The sequence below is a fragment of the Macaca nemestrina genome, chromosome 1 (assembly GCF_043159975.1).
Source record: "Macaca nemestrina isolate mMacNem1 chromosome 1, mMacNem.hap1, whole genome shotgun sequence".
NCBI classification, from domain to species: domain Eukaryota; kingdom Metazoa; phylum Chordata; class Mammalia; order Primates; family Cercopithecidae; genus Macaca; species Macaca nemestrina.
Genome location: NC_092125.1, coordinates 101797258 through 101810600, shown reverse-complemented (window position 1 = coordinate 101810600; position 13343 = coordinate 101797258). Strand labels below are relative to the sequence as shown.

The following is a 13343-nucleotide window of genomic DNA, read 5'->3' as shown; positions in this document are numbered from 1 at the left end:
GTACTGAGGAGTGAGGTGTTGCTATTCGATATCTAAAAATGTGGAGTAGCTTTAGAATTGACAATTAGTAGAGGTTGAAAGAGGAACAGGCTAGAAAAAGCCTAGATTCTAATGAAGGCTTAGAAGACAAGAAGAGTAGAGAAAGTCTGGAACTTCTTAGAGATTGGTTAAGTGGTTGTGACCAAAATGCTGATAGAAATAATGGAAAGTAAAGTCCATTCTTATGAGATCTCAGATGGAAATGGAAATATCTTATTGGAAACTGCAGTAAAAGGCACTCTTGTTATACATTTGTAAAAACAAAACAAAACAAAACAAAAACAAAAACAAAAAAACAAACAAACAAAACAAAAAAACCTTGGATGCATTGTCTCCATCCCCTAGGGCTTTACAGAAGGCAGAATTTAAGAGTGATGAGCTAGTATATCTGGAGGAAGGAATATCTAAGCAGCAAAGCATGCAAGAAGCTGCATGGTTATTTTTAACTGCTTACAATGAGTTACAGGAGCAAAGGATAATCTACAGGCAAAATGTGCACTTAAAAGGGAAACAACATAAAAATTTGGAAAATTCTCAGCCTGGACATGTGGTAGAGAATGAAAGAGCATATTTAGGAGAAGAATCCAACAGTGCAGCTGAGCAACTGGTTGTTAAAGGGATTACTGCTGATAGAAAAAAAGCCAATTGCTAATTGTGAAGACAATGGGAAAAAGGCCCCAAAAGTATTTCAGAAATCTTAGAGGTTGCCCCTCCCACCACAGACCCAGAGGCATAAGAGGACAGAATGGCTTTGGGAGATGGGCCTGAGGCACCTTCCATAGATTTGCTGCCCAGGGTTGCCTTGGGATGCTGCTCCCCATATCTTGGCCATTCTGGCTACTCCAGCAATGGCACAAGCAGCCCCAGATATGGCTTAGGCCACCACTCTAAAGGGTGCATAAAGCCTTGGAAACATCTACATCCGTGTGGTGCTAATTTCGCAGGTGTGCATAAAGCAAGAGCAGTGGAGGCATGGCTGCCTCCACCAATATTTCAAAGGATGCTGCAGAAAGCCTGGGTGCCCAGGCAGAAGCTTCCCACCAGGGATAAAGCTTCCACAGAAAGTCCTTACCAAGGCAACGCCTAGTGGAAATGTGGGAGTGGGGCTACTGCCCTCAAGACCCCAGAATGCCACCAGCAGCATTCAATGCCTACTGGGAAAAGCTACAGGCACTGGACTCCAAGGTGTACAAGCAGCCACATAAGCTGCACCCAGCAAAGCCATAGGGGTAGGGCTGCCTGAGGCACTGGGGGCCCAACTCCCATCTCAGTATGTCCATCAGGTGGCACATGAAGTGAAAACTTATTTTAGAGCTTTAAGATTTAACATCTACTTGCTGGGTTTCAAATTTGCTTTGGGCCAGTTACTCCTTTCTTTGGGCCTTTTACCCCTTTTTGAAGTAGGAATGTTAACCCAATATCTATGCTACCATTGTATCTTGAAAGTAAATAACTTGATTTTCTATTTTATAGGCTCACAGGTGGAAGGAACTAGCCTTGAGTCTCAGATGAGACTCTGGACTTTGGACTTTTAAGTTGGTCCTTGAATGAGTTAAAACTTTGGGTACTATTGGGATGGGATGAATGTGTTTTGCATTTTAAGAAGAATGTAAGTTTTTTGGGGGTGAGGGCAAATGCATTGGTTTAAATATGATATGTTCCATATTCATATCAATGCAGCAGTGCTGGGAGGTGAGGAATAGCAGGTAGTGTTTGGGTCAGGGGTGCAGATCACTCATTAATGGGTGAATGCTGTCTTGCAGGAATGAGTTCTCACTCTTGTGTGACTGAATTAGTTACCACGACAGGGGATTGTTATAAGGTGAAGCTGCCTCTTATGTTTACCTTCTTCGCACATGCCTGTCTATCCTTCTGCTTCTCTACCATGTTATTATGCCGCACAAGGCCCTCACCAGAAGTCAAACAAATTCTGGCATGATGTACTTGGACTTTTCAGCCACCACAGTTATAAGCCAAATAAATCTCTTTTCTTTATAAATCATTCAACCTCAGGTATTCTGTTGTAGCAACACTAAATAGACTAAGACAATCTCCAATCAAAAGACAAAAAATGGCAGAATGGAATAAAAAATAATCCAACTATATGCTGTCTACAAAAGACTCACTTTAAAACTGAAGATGTAAATAGTTTGAAAGCGAAAGGATGAGGAAAGATACTCCATGAAAATAGTTATCAAAAGAGAGCTAGGGCAGCTACACTAATATCACAAAACATAGATGTTAAATTTTTAAGGTTTACAAGGGAAAAATGAGGACATTGTATGATAAAGCAAGAAGATATAACCATGTTAAACATTTTGTGCACCTAATAATAGACTGTCAAAACATATGAAGCCAAAATTGACAGAAATGAAGGAAGATATAAATTGTTCTACTTAATAGTTGTAAACTGCAATAATGCATTTTCTATAATGGATAAAACAGACAAGAGATAGATAAGGAAACAGAGTGATTGAACAACACAATAAACCAACTACAGCTAACAGACATATACAGACATATACAGAGCAAACAACAAAAGCAGAATACACATTCTCCTCAAATGCCCATGAACATTATCTAGAATAAACCATATGCCAAGACTCTATAGATTTTAAAATATAAATACCATATGAAGTATCTCCTCCAACTACCTCAGGATGAAGTTAGGAATCGATAACAAGAAAAATGGAAAATATATGAACAAGTTAAACAACACACTATTAAACAACTAAAGGATTAAAGAAGAAATCACAAAGGAATTAGAAAATACTTTGAGATTAATAAAAAGAACAATGTAACATACCAAAATGCATGGGATGCAGTGAACACAGTCTTCAGAGAGAAATTTATAGCTGTAAATGTCTACATTGAAAAAGAAGAAAGACTTCTCAAAATATTCCAAATAGTTGAAGAGGAAGGAAAGCTTCTTAACTCATTCTAAGGCCAGTATTACTCTAATATCAAAGCCAAACAAAGACACTGCAAGAAAAGAAAACTACAGACCAATATCTCTTATCAAGATTGATGCAAAAATTTTCAACAAAACACTAGCAGATCGAATTCAACAGCACACTACAAGAATTATACACCACTTCCAAGTGGGATTTATTCCTGGAAGGATAGTTCAACAAATGAAAACCATCCATATAATATGCCACATTAACAGAATAAAGCAGGGAAAAACACCTCATGATCATCTCAAATGATGCAGAAAAAGCATTAGTGAAATTTAACATACTTTTATGATGAAAACAAACATTTAACAAACTAGAAATAGAAAAAACCTACCACAATATAATAAAGGCCGTGTGTTAAAAGCCCACAACTAACATCACACTCAACGGTAAATAACTGACAGCTTTTCCTCTAAGATCAGGAACAAGGCAAAGATGTCCATTTTTACCACTTCTATTTAACATAGTATTGAAAATCATAGCCAGAGTAATTAAGCACTAGAAAGACATAAAGGGCATCTAAATCAGAAAGGAAGAAGTAAAATTATCTCTGTTCTCTGACGTTATATGTATACAAAATCCTAAGGATTTTACAAAAAAAAAAAAAAGTTAGAACTAATAAATGAATTTAACAAAGTTACAGGATACAAAATCAATATGCAAATACCGGTTGCTTTTTTTTTGTTTTCTTTTTTTGTGGGAGGAGATAGGCTCTTGCTCTGTCAGTCAGACTGGAGTGCAGTGGTGTGAGCACAGTTGACTGCAGCCTTGAACTCCCAGGCTCAAGCAATCCTCCCACATCAGCCTCCTTGGTAGCTGGAACAACAGGCACACACAACCACGCGTAGCCCATTTTTAAAATTTTTTGTAGAGACAGGGTCTCATTCTGTTGCCCACGCTTGTCTCAAACTCCTGCCTTCACGCAATCCTCCTGCCTCGGCCTCTAAAAGTGCTGAGATTACAGGCATGAACCACTGTGCCTGACCTCAGCTGCATTTTTATATACTAACAATAAACAATCCAAAAAGGAAATTAAGACACAACTCCAACAACATCAAAAATAATAAAATACTTAAGAATAAAAAACCTAGGAGGCAAAAAAATTGTACGCTAAAATTAGAAAACATTGTTGAAAGAAATTAAAGAAAACACAAATAAATGGAGAGACATTCCATTTTTATAAATGGAAGACTTAGTATTGTTAAGATGTCAATACAACCCAAAGCAATCTACAGACTCAATACAATCCCTATCAAAATCCCAGTGAGGCTGGATGCAGTGGCGCATACTTGTATTCTCAGCATTTTGGGAGGCTGAGATGGGAGGATCACTTGAGCCCAGGAGTTCAAGACTAGCCTAGGCAATATAGAGATAATGTGTTTCTACAAACAAACAAATAACTGAGTTTGGTAGCATGCACCTGGTATCCCAGCTACTCGGGAGGCTGAGATGGGAGAACTGCTTGAGCCCATGAAGTTGAGGCTGCAATGAGCCGTGATTGTGCCACTGCACTCCAGCCTGGGTGACAGAGCAAGACTCTGTCTTAAAATAAATAAAATACAAAAAAATCCTAGATATATTTTTTGGAGACACAGAAAAGCAAAACAACAATGAAAAAGAACAAAGTTGCAGGTCTTAAATATCCTGGTTTTAAAACTTACTACAAAGCTATCAGCAACCAAAACAGTATGGTATGAGCATAAACACAGACATACTGACAAATGGAATAGAATAGATACCCCAGAAATAAACTCTCGCATATACAGTCAAATGACTTTCAACAGGGTGCCAAGAATATTCAGTGGGGAAAAGATACTCTGTTTAACAAATGATATTGAAAAACTAGATATCCATACATAAATAATGAAGTTAGATCATTACAACATATACAAAAAATAATTCAAAATTGATCAAAGACTTAAACATAAGAACTAAAATTACCAAAAATCCTAGTATATAGGAAAAAAGCTTAATTACATTGGATGTGTCAATAATTCTTGGATATGACACCAAAAGCACAGGCAACAAAAGAATAAAGATAAATTACAGTACATCGAAGTTTAAAATTTCTATACCTCAAAGGTCACAATCAACAGTGAAAAGACAACTCATGGAATGAGAGAAGATGTTTGCAAATTGTATATCTGATAAGGAATTAATATCCAGAATATATATATAACTCTTACAATTTAACATAAAATGAACAATGCAATTTAAAAATGAGCAAATAATTTAAATAGGCATTTCTCCCAAGAAGATATACATATGACCAGTTAGTACATGAAAAGATGCTCAATATCACTAATAATTAGGGAAATGCAAATTAAAACCTCAATAAGACCACTTCATTAATGAGAATGGCTATTATAAAAAAAATGAAAACAAAACAGAAATTAACAAGCATTGGCAAGAATGAGAAGAAACTAGAACCCTTTTGCATTGTTGGTGGGAATGTAAAATGGCACAGCAGCTATTGAAAATAATATGGAAAGTTCTCCAAAAACTGAACATAGAATTACCTTGTGATCCAGTAGTTCCACTTCTGGATATTACAAGACGGTCCTCAGACAGCCTTGGCCAACCAAGCTTTTTCCCTCTTCTTGTTCTCAGAATAACTGTAGAATGTGTGCTGGGAATGCAACATCTTGAGATAGGGAGGGAAGGAAATTCCACAAGATGGACGAATCTTGACATTATGCCAAGTGAAATAAGCCAGACACAAAAAGACAAATTTTGTATGATCTGCTTATATGAGGTACCTAAAGTAGTCAAATTCATAGAGATGGAAGGTAGAATGGCGGTTGCCAGGGGCTGGGAGAGGGGAAAGTGAGAAGCTGTTTAATGAGCTCAGAGGTTCAGCTGGTGAAGATGAAAAAGTTTGGGAGATGGATGGTGATGGTTGCACAAGGTCAAGGTGCTAAATGTCACTGAACTGTACAGTTAAAAATGGTAAAATAAGTTTTGTTATGTTTATTTTTGCCACAATAAAAACAGAAAGATTTTATAAAGAGTGACTAAATTAAGTCACTATATAGTAAATGAACACACACAAAAAAGAAAGGGAGGCACCTCCTTACTGCCAGGCAGGGGTGGAAGTCCAGGCTCATCACAAGGTCTCCATTGACACCCACGAACCACCAGTGATGAAAGTTTCTGCGCCCTACTCAGGCTTCTCTGACACTACTCCTGGGAGGGGTAGAGTCACTTCGATGATACTGGCTTACAAGGGTGGAAGTACAGGCTCTCCACTCCTGTCTTGTTAGCATAGGTGGGAATGGGCCCACAGTTTTTTCTGTAGTGTTTGGTTGGAGTAGAGTTGTTATTGTTTGAAAGTTTTCTGTCTTGGTTGGCTGTCCTTTTTCTCACCCTTTGGCTAGAGCACAGGCTATTATTGAGGCCTTTTTATCTGCACCCATGGGTGTTACAGGTTGCATGGAGTTTTCAGTTCCAAGTGTCGAATATACAAGAACAACAACAAAACAACCCAGGGAACTCAGCACCATGTTGTTTTTTGGATATGGAGATTCCTAGCTGGTCTTCCTTCTTTTCTCCATATTTCAGTCTGCTTGTGATTATCGTATCCAGGGTTTTTAGTTGCATTTTGTAAGAATAGAAAGAAGTATATCTACTCTGTCTTCCCAGAAGCAGAAGCCCATCTCACATTTAGATTTCTGGTGTCCTTATAAAAATCTTGCACTGGTAAATATGGGGGTTTTAAGTTTTAGGGTTCCCTCCTCCCCATAATATCCAGGTAATTCTCTCTGAGCTGGGAAATATTGCATTTGGAACAGAATCATTCATTGTTTAAACTGGGCCCTGTATCTTTTAGCAGCATATCAGTTAAGCAGTTCAAGTTTTTGCCACTGCCAAAGCAAAATTTAGATCCACCTGGGGGAGGCCCTGCTTACTCCACCCAGTCACCTGGGGCTTGTCATTGACTCATTCCCTTGAGCCAAAGTCTTCCTTTGCTTTCAAAATCTCCTCACATTTAAAACTCACCAGAATTGAGCCTGGGTCTGTGTAAGACTCAGTATTTAATCCCCAGAGGCCATAACCTCAGGCCTTGTGATGGAATCAGACCAGATTTTAGTAACAAAGAACACTGAAAATTACAGTAGCCGCGTGTCTAGTATCACATGACATAGCTTCCTGAAATCTTGACTTCCATATTTCCCTATGGCTCTACCAGTCCTGGTAGAACTTTTGTATTGCCTGAGTTGACTTTTTTATTTGATGGGGGTCTAAATCAGCATAATGAAATGCTAGAATGGGGCATTCCCCATATAGATGTTAGGGGTTTTTTAAGAACTAAGGGGTCATTTCCCAGACAGCGGCAACTTGCTGACATGTTCCCATTTACCCTCCCTGGCAGCAGAAAGATAGCCATGAATGCCAGTTTAAATACTTTAACTTTGTGTTGGGTATCTCTACTCTTGGGAGTGGTGCTTGGGTACTCCCTGTTCCAAAACGACCTCAACTCCCTGGGTAATCAATATATGCACCTGCTTCTGCAGCCTGAATCAGAGTCTTTGTGCTTATACTTGCACATTTTCCTGATCATTCTCAGTCCTGGGGCAAGACACGAGTTCCTGTTAGTGCAAAGGAACATCAGAACATTGATGATTTAGGATATTACTAAATTGTGGTCATGAATATGATCCAGTTATAGTCACTAACTGCACCCTGGCTCTCTCCATATGCACTGTAGGCTGATGGCCAGACCTAGCATACAGCTGGGAGATGTCCAGCATGACCATCACCCACCTGCCAAATGTACCACAGATTCTAGGCTGATCCTTCACAGGCTGTGCTAGAACTAGAGACACCAGCCCACTTCACTCTTTGAAAATCATTCTATGTCAGTATTAGCAACCTTTCTATGTCAGTATCAGTGATCAGTCATATGGGATACAGGACAACAGTGAGATGCACCATTGGAGGCCAGACACATTAGACAGAAAGTCTGCCACCTGCAGTACTGCTGGAGGTCCTAGGAAAGATTACTTTTCCAATCAAAGGTCCCCAAGGGCCTGAGAAAAGCATTGTTTCACATTTGATTGGATTTGCTGCCTGAAGCTCCAGTCTCCCCGCTCCGGTAGGCATGACAGATCTGTTGAACATGGCTCACTGCCAAGGGACGTTACCTCAGGACTCTTCCCATTCTGCAGGCAATTTCCTCCAGACTGGAGACATGAAGGAAACACAGCAGGGAATGCATAAAATTTCTCAGAGGACTGCAAAATTTAAAGTATGAGAAGTCCTGCCTAAGCTAATGTCAGAATCTTCACCCACTAGTGTGTATGTAGTTAGTTACATGGGTTCCCCTTCTTTTTATTCTTTCGAACCTCTGGGTCCTATGGTACAAGAGGATAGAAAACTATCAGATGCCCACTTCAGTGACCAGTGCCCACCCTTCCCCTTTTGCCAAAGGCTTCACAGATGAGCTCTCCTGCTTTCCCAGGTGTGAGATCTCCCTGCTCTGAGGATATATCAGCCCCTGCCCTGACACCTGCCTATTCTCCTGGGTGAAAAAAAACCTCACTCAACCTGGGAAAGCTCGAAGCTGGGAGGGATACAAGACACCTATGGAGGAAAGGGTATCTGTGGAGTTAAAAGATGTTGGAAGAATCCCTTTACTGCAAATTGAAAGATACCCTAAGATTTCTGATTTCCCCAGTGGGATGTCCTCTCCAAAGGATGCAGAACGGTCTGGAGAACAGAAGCCACAGCAGCTCTGAAATCTGAGAAATCCTATGTTCTCAGCTTGGTTAATAAACTGGCAAAAGCTCACCATGTTTCCCCTCATGGCTTAAAATTCTAACATAATTAACAAAGAAAAGAGCCAGCTTTTACCATCCACTACAAAAGTAATATTTTTCTAGAACCTGTCCTTTGAAAATATAATTGACCATCTCTATCCTGCCTTGTCTTTGCTGCTGTACAGAAATAGGCTAGTGGCTCTTATCTGATTTCCCTGGATCACATCTGAAAGTGTTTGAACCTCCAAAATTGCCTGAAAAAAAAAAAAAACCTTTCACCTTTGTGTGTTTGTAGTATTTGAGAGGATAAAATGTCCATATATTATAACACAATCTCAAAGGAACATGTTCAGAATCATGAGCCATGTTTCCAGAGAGTACCAAATTTGGAGTCCATCTGCTGCTGGCTAGACCCATGTCTTATAGTTTAAGCCTTGGTTCTTGTTTGAAATATTCCAGTAAAATCATGTATTCTCTTCTCCTAGTCCTGCAATTTAAAGGGAATACATTGCAGGACTAGAAGATTCTTGGTCACAGAATCTTGTTATTTCTCAAACATTCCTTTGACTTAAACCATTTTCATCTTTACTTCTGATTGAAAGCTTTCTGGGAACATTTACTTGCCCACAGTTCTAGAGGGTGAAACAACAAAGGTATTACAAGGTAAAATGCATATGGATATGATTTCTTCAGTACCCTCTCTTCTCGCACTCATGCAGCAAGGCAAGCCTGGAGTGTGTACTCTCACATGCTGTCCTTCCTGCTTCTGCTTCCCCACAGACTCCAAACATAAACACATCAGCAGAGAAAGGTTTTACCTAGTAGCCTAGGCAAGTTCTGGTTTGCTTCACCTCTTATGCTCACATCTTTATTCCAGGGGTAGAATGACTGAGGGAGAAGAAGTTCGTCAAGTCATGAAGGTCTGCAGACTAGACTAAAAAAGCTACCTGTAAAATCTGGGTCTGAAATTGCTAGTGAAAAAGTGTTAATTTGCATTGTTTATTCTTTGGTCAGTATTCCTTTCTAGAGTGACTGACTGAAGATAATCAAGGTAGTACATTTTGCCTGACCTAAATATCTTATTCTCACCTGAGCACCCCACACACTGGCAGCACTGGGTGGGAATGGGCAGATTCCAACATGAGGAAATAAAAGCTTTTGCTGGGAAGGAGCTCCTAAACTGGTGTAATCTCTTTTACCCCATTGAGGACTACACTGGATATTCTCCATTAGAGCCACCCCATTCCACTCCCCCACCACATCCATTCTCTGTCATCCTCTGCTGCTCTGTGCTCTAGGAGGCTATGCCCTGTGGACTGCATCAGTCAGCCTCTCTGGCTTACAGTTTGGCTCTATCAATAGGAGGCACCGATGAGGGACCATGAAGGAAAGAGGTCAAGGTATTTCCCCCCTTCCCACTCTCCCACCACCTGTTGGCTTAGCTTGGTGCCTTTTCTCTGGCAGGAGCAATGCCCTCCACAATCACAATTCCACCTGGTGGCCCCTCCAATTCTCACTGGGCTTTTGTAGCAGTCCTTCCTCTCCTTGCTCCTTCAGCTGTGAAGGTGGTGACAGCTTTCCACTGTGGCTGGTCTCTGGATGGCTCACTGTCTGTAGTCTATTATTTAAGTCCTGTCCACATCATTCTAGGTAGTTCTTTCATTAAAGTCATTTTTTATTCACTAGGGTGGATTCTATTTCCAGCCAGTTACAAGGGGTCTCTTCCAAAATTTATTCTTGAACTTTGGACCTGATCTCTCCTGAGCATGTTAAGGCCCTTTAAATCACTGCACTGTAGTTTGGAGCTAAAGCTTCAGGTAGCCATAGGGTGTGCATATTACCTCTCTCTTTCTGAATGTATCTGGCTAGAGCATCTCATGGGCAGAGGTGACTTGAGTTGGGCAAGATTTGTGTCTTCCTGAGTCCCCGAACCATACACACCTCTAATATCATACCAATCCCATCATCATTTCTGACAAATGCCTGCTTGTCTCTTGATGTAGTCTGAGTAGACCTCTGAAGAGCAGCATTGATATGGTGTTGACATGGTGTCACAATATGAGGAACTGTGTAACAAATCATGCATCTTGAGTAGTAAAGGGGTTTTCCCTTTAAAGCAGACCAAGTAAGTGACTCGAATCTCAGAAGGCCCAAAACTCAGCATTCTCCACAAAGTCAAAATGAGTTGGAAAGCTTAAAAATTAGGATGAAGACACTTGACACTTTATGGAGCATTTCTGATCAATACACAAACATCTGAGCAAGTCTGTAAAGGAGAAACAAATTACTTTCTCCTTATCCATGGGGGTGGAGACAATGCTGACTGACACAGAGCTTTTCTACTTCCATTTTTCTATTTTATATAATCCCTACTAAACCACAGGGCCAAATCCTGGCTTCACGGTCCATGCAGACAGACAGCTGCCCTAAGGACCTGAGCTGCACCTGACAGTTGCTGGTAGAACTTCTTGCCTTAGCCCTCATGCTGCTCTGGACACTACTTCTGGTCGTTGGTGGGTAGAATGCTAGAGCAGGACTGAGGTGGGCAGAATTACCTGTCCCTGGGCATCCTGGAAGCTATTCTTGAGCGCATTCTTTCTGCTGGATTCAGCTCCTCACTCAGTATCAACAGATACTATGCAAATGGGTATTAAGCAGAGCAGGGTTCCTAGGAAAAACAAAGCACTATGAATCCCTTTACTAAATATTGACTACTTTTCTTTTGTTTAACATCCATTTCTGCTTTGATCTCTCAGAAAACTGGAAAATTTATTAAAAGGACATGAAAGAAATTTTCAGTTAGGGTGAATTCTAGGTCCAGCCCACATAAATTCTACTCTGCCCTAACCCCCATTTCCACTCAAAGCTACTACATTTCTGGCTGAACTCTTATCTCCCTATACTTAGATTTTAGAGAGGCTTCAAGTCTTGCTAACCATAGATGAGATCATGGCTTCTGCTGATAAATATGTCTCTCTTATATGGACTCAAACATAATATTAGGCCTAGAATAGGAATGGAGGGATAAATGGTGTCAATGAAATATGAGAGGACACCTTCATTTCCTTCATGGGCCTTCTGGGCTTCACGTTGCCCCCAGGCAAGCAATGTATCTCAGACAAAATGGGAAACTTTAAAAAGAGAAGATGAGGCCGGGCACAGTAGCTCATGCCTGTAATCCCAGCACTTTGGGAGGCCGAGGCAGGCAGATCACAAGGTCAAGAAATTGAGACCATCCTAGCCAACATGGTGAAGCCCCATCTCTACTAAAAATACAAAAATTAGCCAGGCACAGTGGCATGTGCCTATAGTCCCAGCTACATGGGAGGCTGAGGCAGGAGAATTGCTTGAACCCAGGAGGCGGAGGTTGCAGTGAGGTCCGCAGGAGTGTTGTTTGTTATTGATGGAAGGAAGAAAGAAAAGAAGGAAGGAAGAAGGAAGAGAAGGAGGGGAAAAGAATAGAGGAAATAAGGGAAGTAGGATACGAGGGAAGAAATATTGGGAGGAGGGGAGAAGAAACAGAAACAAAGTTGGGCAGTGATAATTGTTGGAAAATTCTCAAAGGGCTACAACTTTTTAAAGAGAGTAAGAATCCTGGTCCTGTGGTAATCTCTCTGACTCTGTTCCCTCATCGCTCCTGTCACCGTCCAGTCAGGTGAGTGGCTCTTCTCTTTGTTCTTTTAGATCTCTAGGAATCACACTCACTCTGCTAGGTATGAGAGGTACTTCCAGTTCCAGCCTCTTGGCTGAGGGCTGCGGGGATTTGGGCCAGAACTAGGGTGAAAAGAGTTGGAGTCCAGTGCCTTACTGACCTCCCTCTAGTCCTGGCCATGGCAGGGACACTCCAGTATCACATTCATCTCCGCTTTGCCACCTCCCTGCTTGATGGGCAAGAAGACCGTGCCCTGACTCTCTCAAGGCAATGAATTATCCCTTTGCTATTAGGCCCTGGGACAGAAAAGGAGAAGATAAGTATGAAGGGAAAGTAAACCATTCTCCTGGTTCTGGCCGCAGGTGCTCATAGGCCCCCAATGGAAGTACTGGAGGCAATGATGGGAAACATATTTATACTAGAGTGGCAACTAGAGAGCGAAGGAGATGCTCTGCATTAAATAAGAATGCCCCTGGATCTTTTACTTGGATTATAAACTATCAAATGCCTAACTTGTTTTGCTTTTTTATTGGAATTCTAATATAATACAGAAAGCTTGGTTTTATATTAGATTGGAATGTTATATTTTCTTCTTTAATCATATATTTAATCAATCTATACTAGGGAAGGGAGGTGAAGCTTGTGTACCTAGCTTGTAATTTTAAGCAAGAGTGTTTTTAAAGTGGCTGGGGGAGAGTGGTCTCTGGAGCAGTGTCATGAGATCCAGCAAACTCCCTGAAATTATGACGAAATGTGTGTATATGCACAATTGTGCCTTCCACTAGGGAATGAGCCTATAAGTAAATGTCAAAAGTTAAGGGCCACTTATCCAGGCAATTATAATCAAATCCTTGTTCCAGACTCAGTAATGCCTGGTGCCAGCATTTCTTCTCTATCTCTAGTCCTGTTGTTATTATCAACTTGGTCACAAAAATC

The 13343-nt window shown here is 40.7% G+C and overlaps 1 long non-coding RNA gene across 2 annotated transcripts in view; it reads right to left on the bottom strand.

Moving 5' to 3' along the window:
- The window catches only part of LOC105498098 (uncharacterized), a 30413-nt gene extending 17699 nt beyond the window's left edge, over window positions 1-12714 (bottom strand). The window contains exons 1-3 of one of the 2 annotated variants that reach the window (XR_011615828.1): window positions 12568-12714; window positions 11311-11423; window positions 6066-8179 (exon numbers count right to left, since the gene is read on the bottom strand). This is a non-coding gene — a long non-coding RNA (uncharacterized lncRNA). Of the gene's footprint in view, window positions 1-5778; window positions 8180-11310; window positions 11424-12567 lie in introns of those variants that run through there. The other variant, XR_011615823.1, reaches the window with a different exon arrangement.
- Window positions 12715-13343: the final 629 nt, after the last annotated feature.